This window comes from Varanus komodoensis, unplaced genomic scaffold, assembly GCF_004798865.1.
Source record: "Varanus komodoensis strain SLA01 unplaced genomic scaffold, ASM479886v1 scaffold8, whole genome shotgun sequence".
Lineage (NCBI taxonomy): Eukaryota > Metazoa > Chordata > Lepidosauria > Squamata > Varanidae > Varanus > Varanus komodoensis.
In genome coordinates, this window is record NW_025336481.1 from 7,820,742 (window position 1) to 7,834,514 (window position 13,773).

At 44.7% G+C, this 13,773-nt stretch overlaps 1 protein-coding gene across 1 annotated transcript in view; it reads right to left on the reverse strand.

Annotated features, from left to right (window-relative positions):
- OSBPL2 (oxysterol binding protein like 2) overlaps positions 1-6,361 on the reverse strand; it is a 75,652-nt gene extending 69,291 nt beyond the window's left edge. The window contains exon 1 of the mRNA XM_044454977.1: positions 6,220-6,361. The gene's annotated coding sequence lies outside the window, so the exon portion shown is untranslated. The remainder of the gene's footprint in view (positions 1-6,219) is intronic.
- Between the last annotated feature and the right edge of the window lie 7,412 nt (positions 6,362-13,773).

Sequence of the window (13,773 nt, forward strand, 5' to 3'; positions counted from 1 at the left end):
ACAAAACTGAAATACTTTAGATAGCCTAAGCTGCCCCAAGGACCACCGATGCAAGATTTTTCTAAGCCTGGTCTTTGATGGTGTCTACTTTCCATTCCAAAATGCAAGATCTTTTATTTTGCAGTCAAAAAAGTGACATATCTCCACCTAGCATTAATCTTAAATAACTGGCATTACTGTGGAATGTCACAAAACAAGCCCTTGAGAACAGCCTTACAGTGCGGAAGTTACCATGGCACACAAAAAGCAGCACTGAAACAAGTTTCAAGATAGCTTAACGTGATCAGGACCAGAGACAAGAGTGTAAATAGACTACTACATGAAAAAATGTTCTCTCTCTCTCTCTCATGTTTGAGTAATTGTTGTGAATGGTCCAAAGAGCTTTGGCTATAATAGAAATAATAGTATAGAATAATGGCATTGAAATAATCTAACTAAGAATGAGACACTGAACCACAATGTTATACTCATTATCTATGTTAATTAATAAAAGCAGGTGTCAAAAGGAGTGCACTATAATTTTCATTATCCAGTTGTAGGCATTATGCATTCTCAGAGTATAAAGCTTATGTTTCAAAATATGCTGACAGCGATGCACCTTTCTGCTGCATTAAAATGCTTCTTTTCTCAATACCTGCCCTGTGTTGGATAATCTCAGCCTGATCAGTTGTGGGGTTAAAGGAGGAGCCACAAACGTGCGTAATAATCGACTAATGTCAGGGAGCCAGTTACTTGCATTACTGTATCTGTATATTGTGTAGAATCTGGAGCCCTATAGTTCTAAGCCATACAGCATCTTTTTTTTTTAAGCACACAATTTTTAAAATTGAAAAACCACTCCAAAGAGGCTCAGGATATCACAGATCTCCAGCTAATCAGTTTCTTCCCAGATATGCAGAGCCAGGCTTCTCTCAGTTCAATGCTGGGGAAAGGACTGTCCACAGGAAAAAAATATAGAAAAAACGCTTTCACAGCAACTCCACATATATATGTTTGGACATATCTTTAAAGAAACTCCACATAGTTCACAGATCAGCTAGAGTAGTAACCCATGCAATTGTCCCCAACACTGAGAAACAGGCATAGAGATGGTGCTACCAGAGGAAGCTGTTTTAAGAATAAGTCACTCTGAAGTAAATGAGACTAAAAGTTGATATAAAACTTTGGAAACCAGCCTTCCAAATCTTTTGCCCATGCAGAAATAGCTTCTGTAGAATTCCTTCCAAAAGAATGCAATTGTTAGATTCTTTTTCCTTTTTAATACACCTAATATAATTTCTGCACAAAAGGGGACAGTTAAAGCTACAATTTAATTACATGTTATCATTTGTATGTTACTGCTCTTTCTGATTAAATGCAATATTTTATTGCTTTAACCAATTTCTTAGCAGCCTAGGGCAACTGGTTGGTAGAGGGGGGAAAGCAGGTGAGTGCGTGAGAGAGAGTGTGTGTGTGTGTGTGTGTGTGTGTGTGTGTGTGTGTGTGTGTGCATGCACGCGCGCAGAGATGCTGAACTGTATAGCTCCCACAACATATACCAGATTCTTCTTTCTGCTCCCTGTTTCACACTATAAAGGATAAGTTTTGAAAAAACTAACTCTGCTTACAATTGAAAATAAGTATTTTGGGAAGAAAGATTTGGTGGAGAAAAATAAGCCAACACATTTGTACAACTGCTTCCTCTCATCATATTCCAATAACTAAGCAAGCCCTCCATGCAAGCTTTACACATATGCTATACTGCCCAGATAAACTATCAATGATTTATATTACTTCGATTGAAATCAATCCTATTTATAGAAATGAGAAACACTTTAGCAGTATTAACTTTCAACAGAACTCCCCTGCAGAGGAAGGCAGAACGCGCTCCAACGGAGCAAAGCTCAGGGAACCAAGGTTCCATTTAGATACCAGGAAGCACTTCCTGACAGTCAGGACCCCGAGAGTGTGGAATGGGCTTCCACGAGAGGTCGTTGAGGCCCCATCGGTGCGGGTGTTCAAAGATAGGCCGGACATGCACATGGTGGGCATGTCGTGAGCGGAGCCGGGGGTCAGACTAGATGGTCCGGAAGTACCCTTCTGACTTACCCTGTTTCTATGTTTCAGAAGGCCAGCTCCTGAGATAACCGAGTTTTCCAGTGAAACTATTACAAAATCCAATGCTTTGTATTTTCTGTATGGGTAAACTACCCCGTAATACCATCACCAAACCTAACTATTCAGTTGTAAAGAATGTTTTATATTTATCCTTACAAACTGGCCTAGTTCATACATCAAGCAGAACCATACACAAGCAGAAAGAAGGAACTGCAATACTCAGATCTGCACAGTCACACCTCCCTTCTGCACAGCTCGGAGGAATCTGGAAGCTTCCACTTCTAGTAACCAGTTTGTTGAATTTTTCGTTAGTTATTTTTGTATTTAAACATTAGTCACAGTTAGTATAAAAACACAGCAAACTCATTACTGAATAGTTAAGATTAACGACAGTGCTAAGGTCTAAACAAGGTCTGGGCCACTTGTTATGTTAAGGCATTATGCTAAACTTTGGCTATGTTAATAAGCCTCAAGGACAAGTTGAGGCTTCCAATGTTAAGCACAGTTTTCATAATTGACAAATGTGGAAAAACTGATTCATTTTAACTATGGGTTACTAAAGCAAGTCAACTTGAAACTATGGTTTATGAAGCCTTGGCTAAGTACAGCTTAGTTAACTTTAATCACAATTTAGGATTCATATCTAAAGCTAAAGCTGATTTAAAAAGTGGAAGTGCTGATGGAGAAAAGAGCTGATGAGCCTGAGATTAATTTTGCACAAAGAATCAACATTTAGCATTATATCCAAACCAGGTCACTGTGAATTAATCATTAATAGTATTCACAGTGCCAGTGAAATTATGGCTAATCTAGGATTTGAATATTCAGCAGTCTCCTTAGGGGTATCTTATTTATCAGGTGGTCAAGTCACACATTATAAAGCCATGTTAATCATTACATATTCATTTAATTTATATATACATTAATTGGTATTACTGTTCCTGTTTTAGGAACTACTGTAAGCTACCCAGAGAGCTTTGACAATTGTGCATTACAGAAATGCAATAAAGATAATGATTGGGGCTTTTTTTTACTTAACTGTAACATCTGAGCATTTCACTTTTGATAAAACTGAACATAAAGGTACACAAAAGTTACTCACCCCGTATCATTCACAATTCCCTTTACTGCCCAGTTACAAGAATTTCATCATTTGTACTCATACTTTGCAAGACTAGTGCTTCATACACAGCCTGACAAACCTCTTTAGCAGGATTGGAAAATCACAGCATGTTAGTCTTCTCCCAATTCTGGACTCCACAGTTGCTCAGTCATCTCATTATAACATACTGACCAGGTCAAACATAATACAGATTCAGGTGCTGTTTCATTAATGAATTGATACAGCTGCAATTGTGCAGAGTGTGCAACTGTGCCGCTTCCTGCACAACTCACTACTTCCATTTTTCATGCACTTTCATCAACAATGCCCTGTTCCTGGGATATTCTGATATATGACATGTGAACCCAGAATTCTAGGTTGCTGGGGGGAATATAGACCAGAGTTTGGGAAGATGAGCACCCTCCAGCTTTGCAGGCAAGGAACAGCTCTTTCTTTACCATCCATGCCACAAATTTGATTTCCATTAAGACAAAAGAACAGCTTCTCTTACTAAGATGATAAGCCTCCCTCCAAACTGTCATAGAATTTTAGAGCCAAGCTTAAAAGTGAAATGCAAACTTCAAGCTAAGCAAGAAGCAACTGCTTCAGGACGGGAAAAAAAGCAATCCAAAGAGTCAAGCCAAGTCAAAGTAACACACCTCTCTCCTTACTCTTCACCACTGTACCTATTTCCTCACTGGTGAATTAAAAAAGCAGCACCACCACTGCTTGATACATCATATGAAAGTCTTTAATTACAATTCACAAGGGAACAAGGAGCAGAAGGAGTCATATCCCTATTTCACTACCTCTGCAAATGGAAACACTCTCAGCTGTCTGGGTAGTGGTTTCAAATCCTCAGTTACAAAGAGACGTAGATGCAAAGTGCCTGCCCATGTTCCAGCTTGCCCCATACTTTGTTGCAGTAGTAAATGGCTATAGAATGGGGCCCACCAGCTTCCCATTATTTGATACTTCTGCCCACAGTTTAATTACAAGGGCCACAGAGTCTCAAAGCTAAAAGGCACATGAGAATTCCACTATACTAAAGCACAAGGAAGTAACGAACAGTGTGAAAGTTGCTAAGGTGAAATAGTCCAAGGGAAAAGGCAGCTACCATTATGCAAGGAATTTGTGTTTATTTATTTATTTGTAGCATTTTAATACTGGCCAATAGCTGAAGCTTTCTGGGCTGTTCACAGGAATCTGAAACATAAAAATTAAAGAATTTAAAACATAAAAGCAGGAATCAGAAGGTTTGTTACTCCCTACAAGGTTATAGGCAAAAGTCTCTCTTTGTAGGAGGGAATTGGTTTTGGTTGTCACTGGTACTTCAAATTACATGCTGGAATGAAAGCAATAGCCCTCAAAGCAAGGTTCATTCCTGCCATCAATCAAAATACTCTTGCTACTGAGGTCAATCCCCACAGCTCGGGTAGCACATAATGCCCCACATTTACAGCTGCCACTTCGCTCCTACACCTGGAATGCGCTATCCCCATTCTCAAGGTGGCTCTGAGCCTGCAAGGTATAAGTCTGAGCACTTGTCCGGAAGGATAGGATACAAGTGTTTGTAATAAATAAATAATAAAGTCTTGCGCTTTTCCATGCCCTCTTCCTCAAACTAGGAAGAGTACACATCTTCCTCTCACTCACTCACAAGACCTGAAATTTCAGATGTTCTAATCAGGAAGATGCTACGGGGGAGGGGGGGGGAAGCCCTGGAGGCATTTGTTGTCCAAGCCCTGAAAGATAGCAATGAACAGCAGAGAGCATTCTGGCCTATGGTAGGCCACCTGATCCAAATACCATGAAGATCACTGCCTGGAAGCCCTTTGCAAACCAAGAGAACTGATAAAGCACAGAAAAGAGGGCAGAAGATTCATTCCTACCATAAGTAGGATCAACAGATTGAAGCCCAAAGGCCAAATCCAGCTGCAGCAGTGTTACCAACTGATTAAGAGAAGGCCGTTGAGCAGCAGCATGGCCTAATGCCCTGTGATTTTCACATTTTGAACAAAAAAAAAAAAAAAACAGCAGGTGAAGCTTTTCAACATGCAGAAATCATCATCATCTCATCACTGCCAGAAAACGTCTTCAGATCAAGAACCTGTTAAGCACACAGAAGGCTTGGAGCAAAAAGCAAAAGGAAGTTGGCAACTTGCAAGTTACCGGCAACCGCGAGGCAAGGGGGAGTGCAAAAGAAGTGGCGATGGCAGTGTGTTAATGGGAGCTAAGGGAGACTAAATTAGTTTATAGCTTTGCATCCTTGCAGGATCCCCACACACACCTGCTCTCCTCCACCCCCAGGAACCCTGAGCAGGGATCTACTCCTGGAAGGAACTGCTTAAGGCAAGAGCCTGGCCGGCACATAAGAAAGCTGCCTTGTACAGAATCAGCCCATGGACCCGGGTGCTCTGCATTATTTCCGGGCTGACAGCAGCCCTCGTACGCTATAGACTGGAGGGGTCGTTGTTTCGTGTGTGTTTCTGCAAGACCAGTCCTTCCAGGCGTTTTAAGGCTACACTGCCCATCAGCCCCGTCAAGGATACCGGGAGCTGCAGTCCAGAGAGAACATCTGCAAGGCCCCAGGGTGGGGGAAGGACGCTGGAGCCTGATGTGCTTTTCTCATGTGCTTGAGCTACCGGGGAAGAAGGGAAGGAAGGAAGAAAAGCCCCTCCGGCCTTCCTCCTGCCGCTCGCATCCCTCCTGCGAGAACTCTCTCCTACCGCGAGCTCCCTGACGGATCTCCCCCACCATGGGGAGGGGAGCGGAGCGGAGCGGGGCCGAGCCCTCCCCGCTCAGGGGGCCCCCTCCTCAGGGAGCTCCGTGAGGGGCCAAGGCTCTCCACCCGCTCCTCACGAACAACCCTCCCTTCGCCGCGGGTGGGTCTCCTGCGAGGCAGGCCGGCCGGCCGCCCGGTCCCAGCCGCTGCGTTCCCGTCAGTGCCAGGCGCTCCGAGCGATGGAGGGGATGGAGAGGAGAGAGGACAGCGGCTGAGCCCCGCAGGGGTCGGTTACCTGGCACCCGGCTCGCTCCGTCCCGCAGCGCGCCTGCGCGCGCGGCAAGCGCCCCCCCGCCGGCGAGACCCGCTGACACCAAGGCGGAAGCGAGACCCGGGCCGCTGCCCTGTCAACCCCACTCCTCTTCGCCTCGGTCCCGCCCCTCCTCTTTCCCAAGGATAGACAGGCCGCAGCTCCCAATCGGGAGGGCGCAGAGCGGCGTGACGAAAGCAGAGCCCTCCCCTACCTCCACCGCCCTCGAGCAGGCCAATGGGCTGCGAGGGGCGGGCGCGGGTATGCTAATGACAGGCGGCGGAGGTCGCCGGCGCTCCGAGCGCCCTGCCCGCTGTCCCGGCGCTGCGGGGGGCGCGCGGGCCAATGGCGCGGGCGGATTGGGGCGTGGCCACGCAGGCACGAGGGGCAGGGATCCCGTCGAGCCGCCCCCGCGCGGCGTTGGTCAGCCTACCTGTCCTCGCAGCTCCCCTGGCGGCCGGGCGGGAGGAGGGCGAGGTGGGAGCGGGGTGCTGGGCGCTCTCGTCTTCCTCTCTTCCAAAGGATCTTCGAGCGGGCAGTTGGGGTTGCATAATTCTGCATGTTTTCATATGCCTGGTGTGTTTACTCCGAAGCAAGTCCAGCGGTGCCCCGTGGAATTTGCTCGCTAGCTAAGGTGCATAGGATCGCACCCAGCCAGTGGAGGACTTGCAGAAAAGTGCATGGTATTAAATGGTGTCTGTTCAGAATTGGGTCCCACTAAATCTTATTTATTATTAATACATAATAAACCATTTGAGAGCAAGCATGATGGAGGGATTTGTGTGTTGGCGTGGGACTAGGGAGATCCCAGCTCCAGTTTCTACATGGCCATGGACCCCATTGCAATCCAGCGCTCAGCATGCCAGTTGCAAACTTTGCCATTTGGCTAATAACTGTCAAATCACATGGTTTCCCGTGTCATGCAAACCCAGCAAGGTATGCAAGGGAGTGTAGCTTTAAATGTACTCCAGAACCTCTGGTTTGTTGTAGTGTTTGAAGCTGTAACCTGCTGCTTACCTTGCTGGGTAAACTATGGTGTTTTCAGAAAATGTTTAAAACATGCATTTTCTCCCTGCCGCCACAAACTACACTAGGGAGGGTGTCGCATCTGCCAACAAGAAGATATTGCATGGAGACATTTGGTTAGTGACAGCACAACTAGCAAGGCCTCCTCAAAAGGAGTGATCCTATGCCTGCTTCCATCCAAGAAAAAAATCCTACAGTTCCCGGCATCCCCCAGCCAGCACAAACGGTTGCGTAATGCTAGGAGTTGTAAAACCTTTTCTGTTTAAACTTGCATAGGGTTGCAGCCAAAAGGCCAGTATATACAGGGGAAGGTGAGATGTTTGCTAGAAGCTGAGTTACTCTCAGGTAAGTATAGAATTGCACCCATTTACATTTTTATTCATTTTACAATTGCAGCACTGGGGGAAAAAATCCAGTGATGCTGAATGTGATGCGTCTTTTTCTGAGCATACGTGGTTAAGAAACTTGCTCTGACATATATTAAATAGCCATACATCTTCATACAATAGCTGAAACATTCATATTTATTTTTGCAGAGGCCAGCTTAGTGAGTCCTGTTTTCATGTAAGTTCACTAATAATTACAATTAACTATAAATATTTCTGAATAAATATTCATAGGCTAGGACTGTAAATAATCTCCCTCCTACCCCAATATACCAGAATTCTTTCTATAAATAAATAATTTTAGATCCACCAACGCTCTCAGAATAGCTACAAATTGAAATCATAATACACATTACCAAACCCAAACTATGCAGAGCTAGTACAACCTCAGCAGTGACTCATATTCCAAAAGTGCGTGTGCATATTTTAAATTCTCATCAACCTCCTAACAGTGTAGGAGAAACTAGACATCATTGCTCATTTATTTTGCTGCAACTATGTATGTTGGGAATCTTGGCTGTTTTCCAAAGCATGCATTCTGTCAGCTGTCACACTGATGGGCTCTGAATTTGATCCTGTTAGTATTCCAGAGGTGGTCTGAATGGGCGTTAAAATGGGTGTTCAGTGTGAAGAAGAGCATGTTGCAACAGAGGGCTGCTGTGGTGTAGCGGGTTAAGCATGCTGGACTGAGACTTGGGATATTTGGGTTCCGGTCTCCACTAAGGTCAGTGGGTGGCTTTGAGTCAGTCACTGACTCTTAACCTAACCCACTTCACAGGTTGCTGTGAGGATAAAATGGACAGGGGAACCTTGTAATCTGCCCTGAGTTCTTTGCAAGAGGAAAAAAGGCAGGTGTTAAATGTGATGTATAATGGTAGCAGTACTGCATGTATGCAGATGGCGTTAGGGTCTTCGGTAAGGTAAAGGGTCTTGGGGTTATCGTGGCTAGCTTGATGAAAACATTGATCCTGTGGCGGCCTGCTGTGAAAAAAAGCAAAGAACATGTTGGGGCTCATTAGGAAAGGAAGAGGAATTAGAGTGGCCATATCTTAATGCCTTTATATGATTCTATGCTTCAGCTCCACTCAGAATCCCATATACCATTCTGGTCACTTTACCTCAAATCAGACCTTGTAAAGCTGAAACCAAGTATAACATTATAGGACTGGAGCAACTCCTTTTTGGGGAAAGGTTAGAACAGCTGGGGAATTTCTGCTTAGAAAAGGAACAAGGAGGGGCTGAATCACAGAATCATATGGGGGAAGTGGATTTTCCCCCCTTTTCTCATGAAAATCCAGGTGAAATTGAGGGCAGAGGGGTGGCTTTGAATGGGGTTTAAAGCTTTCCCTGGCTGTCTTCCAGGCTTCTGTTCATCCACTGCAGGAACTTTGGTCTGGGATGGGGCTTTGATTTGGTCTACAAGGACTCCTCTGATGTTCACAATAGCCGCTTAGTATGTACTGTATTTATATCCCACCTTTTTCTCCTTCCCAGGAATTCGGGTTGGCTTGCATAATGTTATTCTCTCTCTTCCTCTTTTTCTCACAGCAACAGTCCTGTGAGGTAGGCTGGGCTGAAAGCCTGGGACTGGCCCAAAGTCACCCAGGCGGCTCCGTGCTTGAGTGGGGACCAGGACCCAGGTTGCCTGGGCCCAGTCTTGCTCTCTTAACCACTACACCGCACCAGCTTTCACGATTTATGTGCGATTGGGAGGCAGGAAGGAGTAGCAAGGGGAACACACACTCCTGCCCTTGACCTCGGGCAGCAAAATTTCGTGGGCCTTCTTTGGCCATTATTACAGTTTTGTCGGTCCCGTGTTTAGCCAAGGGAAGGAAGCCTGCTGCTCATTTCATGGTTCATGAAGGGATATATATTTAACAACAGCTCTGTGACATAGCGATGGCATGACTCACTCCTCATGTTGATTTAGCTCTCCATATTGCCAAGAATCCCATGAACTGCAGGGCCGCTCACATGGTCGTTACACAGTGCTAACTCCATAAGCGTGTGCTTGCTGCACCCGACTGTCCAACTTGCTACAAACCATGAATGACGAATGGCTAAGCAAGCTTTAGACAATTTAACAGGAAGGTTTATCCACATAAATCTTTACATTACAAATCAGTATCCAGATTAACTGGTTGGGATGAAAAAGAAAGGATGATTACCACTGAGGCTGTGGAAACATGCCGATTCCCTTCCTTTTGTGCTACATACATTGTAAATAAATTGTTTAAGCTAAAATCTTTTGCATGCTCAATCAGAAAGGAACCGCACAACTTCCCTTTAGACTGCTGTGCTGGCTGGAGAAGGCTGGGAGTTGTAGGCTCTTTTTGTCAACATGTGCATAAGATTGAAGCTTCCGAGACTATTTTTCCTTGAGTTGCATCAATACCTTGCCTTTTCAGTTTGAAATTGATGTCACTACATAGTCCGTGATCCAGTGTTCTCACATTACTGATGGGATCTGCATGTCCTCATTTTTTAAACTATCTCAGCTTAGTTGTAGTTCTGTAATAGAGAGCATTGTGTTATCGGCTTTCCAAATTGATTAAAAATAAAATAAACTTCTATTTTGTGATGTGTTTATTTATTTATTATATTTATATGCCACTCTTACAGTAAAAGGGCCAGCGTACAGCAAAAACAAGAACAAGAATACAAGCAATATGACAATAAAAGCAACAGTGCAAGAATAAAATCTATTCAGAATATAAAACCTGATAACAATGTGATAAAATAGAAACATTTAAGCTACAGCTGTTGTTGTGTGCTGTTAAGTCATTGCCAACTTACGGTGAACCTATGAATGAAAGCTCTCCAAAACGGTCCTATTCAAAAAGGTCTCCAGAATGTCCCATCCATGACACCAGGGTTCAGCTCTAGTAAAGGCTTTGGCGAATGGGGCGGCATAAAAATGTTTTAATAAATAAATAAAATTCAAATTCAAGCCACCCACCTCATATTTGATCTTCCCTTTCTTCTGCCTTTGCATTTCCCTAGCCTAACTCTCTTCTCCAATAAGTTTTGGCTTCTCATGATGGGCCCAAAGTAAGACAGCCTCACTTTTTCCCTCACCAGGGAAAGCTCTGGCTTGATTTGATCTAGAACCTACAGTATAAAATAAAAATAGCAACCAAAGCATGGCCTTTTCGTCTCACAGGAATGGGCTGACTTTCTGTATTAAATCTTAAATGATCTCATGCAAGATTATGAATTGCAGAGAGGAATGGTGTTCGGGACTGGCAGAACCCTTTTTTGCAAGAGTTTCCCCCAAAAGAATGAAAACAATACCATCAGAGGTCAGTCCTCACCAGAGCACCCCAGTTTGTCCAGCTGGGCTCCCTTGCCAAAGGCCAGCTTCTTTCAGCCCAGTTTGTGGCGGGGGGGGGGGGGGCAGTGGGGATAAAAAGAACACCACTTTGCATTGTTTTGCCCAAAGAGTGTAAACCCAGAACCTAAGAACAACAACTTAAAAACCTTAAGAATATTTTTGCAGGTGGGGAAGCCTTTAGTGTAAAATCCCCTTTGACAACAATACAGCCAAACGCCCTGGAGTAACAAGGAAATTACTTGGGGAAAAGAGAAACTGGGAAGAACAGGAGGAAGCACCAATCACAACACAAATAGCACCAGTCCTCAGTCAACTTACAGGACATGTCATATACCTTCAGGCAGAGTAAGCACGGCTGGCCCACCCATTAAGAATATTGAGACGCCCACATGAGGCGGTGGAGCTGAGAGAAGAGATAATTGTGCTATTGCACTGCCCCCAGGAAAGCTGCAGCCCAGAGCTCCCAGCACGTCCAGCAGGTACTCTAGATAGCCCCATCAGCCAGTGTCACGCCATGGCATTTGCGGCAACAAGGAAGTGGCTGCTGGCCCCGTTCAAAGCCCCTGCCAGCTCTCTGTTGCTCCATGAAATTAAATAACAAGTCATTGAATGACTCCTGGGTTCTTACAAAATCTCGCCACACAGCCAGCATCTTGTAAGACCTGCAGCGTATCCCACAACATGCCATGAGATGTCAGCCATGTGCTGCAGACACAGCCCCCAAGCTGTCGAGAACGCGCAAGAGCTCCCACAGAGCAGCGGAGGTGAGGTGGTGGGCCCATCAGGCTGGGCCGGGCCGGGAGGGGTGGGAGCAGGGAGCCCGGCCGGCCGTGGTTCTGCAGCAACACCAGTTCTGCCAGCAGAAGTTCTGCTGCTTCAGGCGGCCAGCAAGCTCGCGCCAGGCCTTAGAAGAAGGCGGCTGGGTGTGGTGTGGTGCCAAGGTGGTGGAGGTCACAGATGCATGTGCCATGTGACTTCCTAAGCTCGCCCACACCCGCATGGGGAAGCTGCCCAAACTACGACTCAACGGCCGGTGTGATTCAGTTTTGTACATAGAACAGGGAAGGGCACCAACCTGTTTGTCAGCTCAAGCAGCAAAATGTCCTGGGCTTGTCCTGCTAATTTAGGTAGCTGTGTGATACCTGCTTGAGTCGAGCCTTGGGTTTCAGATCATATGCAGATTTCATTATGAGAGAGAGAGAGAGAGAGAGAGAGAGAGAGAGAGAGAGAGAGAGAGAGAGAGGGAGAGAGAGAGAGAGAGAGAGATTATCTTGGCCTCTTTCTAAGAAAACAGGCTAAGAGTAAACAGAATATAAAGACCATCACAGTATCCTAAATTGTTTTGAGACGGAGAATGTACTATCCTGCGAATCTCAGCTTTCATCTACTTTTTTGTTGTTGTTACATGCCATCAAGTCATCTCTGACTTATGGCGGCCCTTTGAATGAGCATCTTCCAAAATGTCCTATCCTTGACAGCCCTGCTTGGCTCTTGTGAACTCAAGGCTGTGGCTGATTCCTTTATGGACTCATCCATCTCCTCTTTGTTCTTCCTCTTCTTCTGCCTTCAACTTTCCCGAGCATGATTTATTTATTTATTTAGGATTTTCGTATGCCATCCTTTGCAAAAGCCTCAGGACGGCTTACAACGATAAAATACAAATATCACCAAACATAAATAAATAATCGACCCACTCTGGCTGCGGTTAAAATAGAATGGTAAATATAATGGTAAAATATAATGGTAAAAATACAATATTAAAACTTATTAAAATGTTGATCAAATAAAAAAGTCTTAACCTGGCGCCGAAAAACATATAATGACGGCGCCAGGTGGACCTCTCTGGGGAGCGCATTCCATAGACGTCTTGTCTTCTCCAGGGAGTCTTGCATTCTCATGATGTGCTTGAAGTATGACAGATTCAGTTTTGTCATTTTTGCTTCCAGTCGTTTGTCTTTCTGCCAGTCCAAAGCTCTCCTCGAGCATCATGTTTTGAACACATCAGTTTTGTTCCTGTCCAGCTTTGGCACCCATACCAAAGAATACAGTGGTGAGAACAACCTTGGCCTTTGTCTCTACTGAATTGCCCTTACATTTGATTATCTTTTCTAGATAATTGCTGCCATTCCAAGTCTCAGATTTCCTCGAATTTCTTGGCTGTAGTGTCAGTTTGGCTGAGCCAAACAAAGTATGCAAAGCCTTTCACAATTTCAGTCTTTTCATCGTTGTCATTAAAGTTGTGTAACGCTTCCATAGTCATGATTTTTATTTCCCAATGTTCAGCTGCGGTCCTGCTTTTGCACTTTCACTTTCATCAGGAAGTTGTTTCCATTTCCTGCTGTTTTCTGCCAGTAACATGCTGCTTTAGTGGCCGTGTTAAAGAGATTTCAACAGATACGGCTTGCATGTCAAACCCTGCCCACTTTTGTTCTGGGCCACCCCAAAAAGAGCCTTTTCTTGCTGCAGCTGATATAGGTCTCTTTCACTTTCTCTTGTCTTGGCTATGAACTCTTCCACTCAGCAACAACAGAGGTAGAAGAATGCCCATTTTAAATTCATTTAGAGTACAATTCTATGCATATTTAGGACTGCTCTGTTTGTATGTTTCTAGTGACATTTTTATGTGCAGTAACATAGCCTCCTGCCCCAAGACGGAGGGAGAGGGAGAAGGAGAGATAAAGGACCCAGAGGTAATAAGGGATGAATGCAACTAAATGCATATATATTTGCTTCATGTACACTTAAGTAGAGCCCAATAAACACAACAGGGCTTACTTCTGAGTAAACATGAAC